The sequence below is a fragment of the Tupaia chinensis genome, unplaced genomic scaffold, assembly GCF_000334495.1.
Source record: "Tupaia chinensis unplaced genomic scaffold, TupChi_1.0 Scaffold145814_1, whole genome shotgun sequence".
NCBI lineage: Eukaryota > Metazoa > Chordata > Mammalia > Scandentia > Tupaiidae > Tupaia > Tupaia belangeri.
In genome coordinates, this window is record NW_006205672.1 from 2,005,644 (window position 1) to 2,011,090 (window position 5,447).

The following is a 5,447-nucleotide window of genomic DNA, read 5'->3' on the forward strand; positions in this document are numbered from 1 at the left end:
GGGAAAGAGAAAGCAAGCCATCAGGTCTAGGACTCACTCTGGTTGGCCATGTGGGAGTCCAGCACCTCAACCACCATGCCATCTGCTGCCCCCCTGACTTTTATTTATTTTTTGGAGAGGTTTTTGCTATAGGGCGCGTGCGCTCACCAGACAGAGACAGACAGCGAGAAATCACCCCCTAGGGGGTATGGTCATGCGGCAATCCCTTCTCTTCCATTCTCTTGGGATCTTGGGCACATGCACCCGGAGTGAGTTTTAAACCACCAGGTCCGGGACTAGAACCGCAGTCGACTACATGGGAGTCCAGCGACATAGCCATTAGGCTCACTGCTGGCCCCACCCCCTGACTTTTCTTTGAGTCTCCAAGTGTTGGTATAATTTTTAGGTAAAGGAGGGTTTAATACAGCAATTATTCCTCTCTTCCTCCATCTTTTGAGTTGAAGGAGCTGTAAGAGGAACACCTGAAATTAAGAATTGTGGTAACATCCTTGGTATACCACTTTTTTTCCTTACCTCCTCTCCAAAAGCGGAGGTGACAATAAGCAAGTCAGTTTGACAAACCCCCTTCTGCCCTTATTTTCAGTTACATTGAAAGGGAACTGAATCGCCATGGGAATGTGCAAATGTGAAGTTTGCATACACTAATCATGCAAACAGTATTCTATACCTTCCCTCATTTTTTTTTTTAAGAATTATTTTATTTAACTTTATTTTAATTTGACCAGAGAGGAACAGAGCAAGAGAAACAAGGCAAGCCGCCAGGTCCGGGTCTCAAACCACGGTATGCCATGTGGGAGTCCAATGCCCTTAACTACCATGCTACCTGCTGACACCCACCCCCATTCCCGTTTGTTTTTGTATGACTTGAACAGTGGGGTTAAGGACACCACCCCTGTAGTCAAAAATCTGCATATAACTTGGTTCCCCAGAAACTACTGGCCTAATCTTCACTGGAATCCTTACCGATAACAGTATTGGGTGTGTTCAATGTATTATATACCGTCATCTTAACAATAAAAAAAAGAAAAGATATTAAGGAAATTACAAGGAAGAGAAAAATGTGTCGAGCCAGCTGGTAGTGTGGTTAAGGCAGCTGGATCTCACGTGACCGTCAGCATGGTTGAGTCCTAGATCAGAGGCTTGAAACAGGCTGGGTGCGTGTGTGTGCCTGGCCAAAATCCCCAAGAGAAGAATGGAGAACAGATTGCAGCATGATCATCCCCTCCTGGGAGGTGTGGGCATCCCCCATGCCTGCGGAGGGGTGCTTTCTAACTTTCCCTCTCTGGCAAACATATCTAGCAAATTAAAAGAGGAAACATGTTGGGAACTAGCAGTTGGCGTAATGGCTATGTCGCTGGACTCCCACGTAGTCAACCGCAGTTCGCGTCCCGGACCCGGTGGCTTAAACTCACACCGGGCGCGTGTGCGTGCGTGCCCGAGATCCCAAGAGGAGAATGGAGGAGAAGGGATTGCGGCGTGACCATCCCCCCTGGGGGGTGATTTCTCGCTTTACCACCATGCCATCTGCTGCCCCCCTGACTTTTATTTATTTTTTGGAGAGGTTTTTGCTATAGGGCGCGTGCGCTCACCAGACAGAGACAGACAGCGAGAAATCACCCCCTAGGGGGTATGGTCATGCGGCAATCCCTTCTCTTCCATTCTCTTGGGATCTTGGGCACATGCACCCGGAGTGAGTTTTAAACCACCAGGTCCGGGACTAGAACCGCAGTCGACTACATGGGAGTCCAGCGACATAGCCATTAGGCTAACTGCTGGCCCCACCCCCTGACTTTTCTTTGAGTCTCCAAGTGTTGGTATAATTTTTAGGTAAAGGAGGGTTTAATACAGCAATTATTCCTCTCTTCCTCCATCTTTTGAGTTGAAGGAGCTGTAAGAGGAACACCTGAAATTAAGAATTGTGGTAACATCCTTGGTATACCACTTTTTTTCCTTACCTCCTCTCCAAAAGCGGAGGTGACAATAAGCAAGTCAGTTTGACAAACCCCCTTCTGCCCTTATTTTCAGTTACATTGAAAGGGAACTGAATCGCCATGGGAATGTGCAAATGTGAAGTTTGCATACACTAATCATGCAAACAGTATTCTATACCTTCCCTCATTTTTTTTTTTAAGAATTATTTTATTTAACTTTATTTTAATTTGACCAGAGAGGAACAGAGCAAGAGAAACAAGGCAAGCCGCCAGGTCCGGGTCTCAAACCACGGTATGCCATGTGGGAGTCCAATGCCCTTAACTACCATGCTACCTGCTGACACCCACCCCCATTCCCGTTTGTTTTTGTATGACTTGAACAGTGGGGTTAAGGACACCACCCCTGTAGTCAAAAATCTGCATATAACTTGGTTCCCCAGAAACTACTGGCCTAATCTTCACTGGAATCCTTACCGATAACAGTATTGGGTGTGTTCAATGTATTATATACCGTCATCTTAACAATAAAAAAAAGAAAAGATATTAAGGAAATTACAAGGAAGAGAAAAATGTGTCGAGCCAGCTGGTAGTGTGGTTAAGGCAGCTGGATCTCACGTGACCGTCAGCATGGTTGAGTCCTAGATCAGAGGCTTGAAACAGGCTGGGTGCGTGTGTGTGCCTGGCCAAAATCCCCAAGAGAAGAATGGAGAACAGATTGCAGCATGATCATCCCCTCCTGGGAGGTGTGGGCATCCCCCATGCCTGCGGAGGGGTGCTTTCTAACTTTCCCTCTCTGGCAAACATATCTAGCAAATTAAAAGAGGAAACATGTTGGGAACTAGCAGTTGGCGTAATGGCTATGTCGCTGGACTCCCACGTAGTCAACCGCAGTTCGCGTCCCGGACCCGGTGGCTTAAACTCACACCGGGCGCGTGTGCGTGCGTGCCCGAGATCCCAAGAGGAGAATGGAGGAGAAGGGATTGCGGCGTGACCATCCCCCCTGGGGGGTGATTTCTCGCTTTCTGTCTCTGTCTGTCTGGCGAGCGCACGCACCCTATAGCGAAAACCTCTCAAAAAAAAAGAGGAAACATGTAAATAGACTTATGCAGTTCAAAACCATGTTAAACTTTTTTTAAAGAAGTATTTAATTTTGTCAATTTTTTAAAAATGTGCTGGGACCAGCAGTTAGCATAATGGCTATGTTGCTGAACTCCCATATAGCCAACCACAGTTTGAGTCCCAGACCCGGTGGCTTAAACTCATGCTGGGCACATTTGCTTGGGTGCCCAAGATCCTGAGAGAATGGAGGAGAAGGGATTGCTGTGTGGCCATCCCCCCCTAGGGGGTGGTTTCTCGCTTTCTATCTCTCTGTCTCTCTCTGTCTTTCTGGCGAGCACATGCACCCTATAGCAAAAACCTCTCAAAAAAAAAAAATTTGCTACAAGACACATGTACTCATCAGACAGAAAGTGAGAAAGCAAGCCCCAGGTCCAGGACTCAAACTATGGTCGGTCATGTGGGAGTCCAGCTCCTTTCATTGTCATGCCACCTGCTGGTCCTCAAGGATCAACTATTTCAAAGTCCATTTTGGGGGACCAGGAGGTGACATAATTAAGGTGTTGAATCACAGTGGCTGGCTAACTCCCTGGGTTCTAGTGACTTAAAACAACCCTGGGTGGGACCAGTAGGTGGTGTGGTGGTTAAGGCGCTGGACACTCTCACATGGCCGACCATGGTTTGAGTCCCAGACCTGGTGGCTTGCTTTCTCACTTTCCCTCTCTCTCTCTCTCTCTCTCTCTCTCTCTCTGTCTTTGGTCAAATTAAAAGATAAATGAGTGGGTAAATAGTTTTTTTTTAAAAGAATTATTAAAAAAATATAAAAGAAGAGAACAAGCCTGGGTGTATGTGTGTGTCTTCCCAAAATCCTGAGAGGAGAATGGAGAAGGGATTGTGGCATGGCCATTCCCCACACCCACTGGCAGGAGTGGTGATTTCCTGACCTTCCCCCTCTGCATGGCAAGCTTAACAGAAACGTCTTTAAAAAGTGAATTTTGGTGGCCAGCCTAGTGGCACAGTTAGCAAACTGAGCTGTGATACTAGAGACAACATGGGTGACCCTTGGGTTCAGATCCCCAGATTGTCCTAAATGGCCTGAAATCATACCGGGTGCCCTTTGACAGACCATGTTGAGGGTGTGTGTGCATGTGCGTGTGTGTCCCCAGTTCCTAGTCCCCACACTCATGAATAAGTTTTTTTTTTTTTGAGAGGTTTTTACTATAGGGCACATGCGCTCGCCAGAAAGAGAGAGACAGAGAGATAGAAAGTGAGAAATCACCCCCCAGGGAGGATGGCCACACCGCAATCCCATCTCCTCCTCCCTTCTCCTCTCAGGATCTTGGGCATGCACGCACACGCGCCTGGCATGAGTTTAAGCCGCCGAGTCCAGGACTCGAACCACGGTCGACTACATGGGAGTCCAGCGACATAGCTATTACGCTAATTGCGGGTCCCTTTATAGAGATTTTTGATATAGGGTGTGTGCTTTCGCCAGAGAGAAAGGGAGAAATCACCCCCCAGGGAGGATGGCCACACCACAATCTATCCTCCATTCCCCTCTCAGGACTTTGGACACGCTTTCACACATGCCTGGCCCAAGTTTCAAGCTACCAGGTCTAGGACTCGAACCTTGGTCACTAATGTGGGAATCCAGTGCCTTAACCACTATGCTGCCTGCTGGCCCCTCATGTATAAGCTTTTTAAAAAGTTCATCTTGACTTGGAAGCCCCTCTTTCTGGAGCCTAATTCCCTGAAGACAGTAACTTGTTACTATTACAAAGAGCTGGCTTGGTGGTAGAGTGGCACCCACAGAGAACACAGGGCGGCAGATCTTAGCCTGAGTCAAGTTCCGCTCCGCGTGCTTGCTCTTGTTGGTGCGCTGTTATGAGGCTGTTTCTGTGGCAATATTCCTTAGTTGAGTACCTTAATAACTTGCATCAAATAGTAACCAAGTAACCTGATCACTAGAAGAGTCAGAATAGTCAACACTTCCTTTATGTGACACAACCAGATTTTTTCTTTCAGTTCCTGTTTTGTGACTGTGGAACTGTCTTGCTTCATACTAATGAAAATTTTTCTTTAAGCCAGTTGTGACAGCCAGAGGGTTTTACAGAAATTAAAGTGAAATAGGTGTACAACTAGTGGTGTATGTAGCATGGCTCCGGCCGGATACCCAAAGCAGGGGCCATTAATTCCTGGAATTCAAGATAATCAGTCGAGGGAACCAGCAGTTAGTGTAATGGCTATGTCGCTGGATTCCCACGTAGTCGACCGCGGTTCGCGTCCCAGACCCGGTGGCTTAAAACTCACGCTGGGCACGTGTGCATGCGTGCCCAAGATCCCGAGAGGAGAATGGAGGAGAAGGGATTGCAGCCTGACCATCCCCCCTGGGGGGTGATTTCTCACTTTCTGTCTCTCTCTCTCTCTCTCTCTCTCTCTCTCTGTCTGGCGAGCGCATGC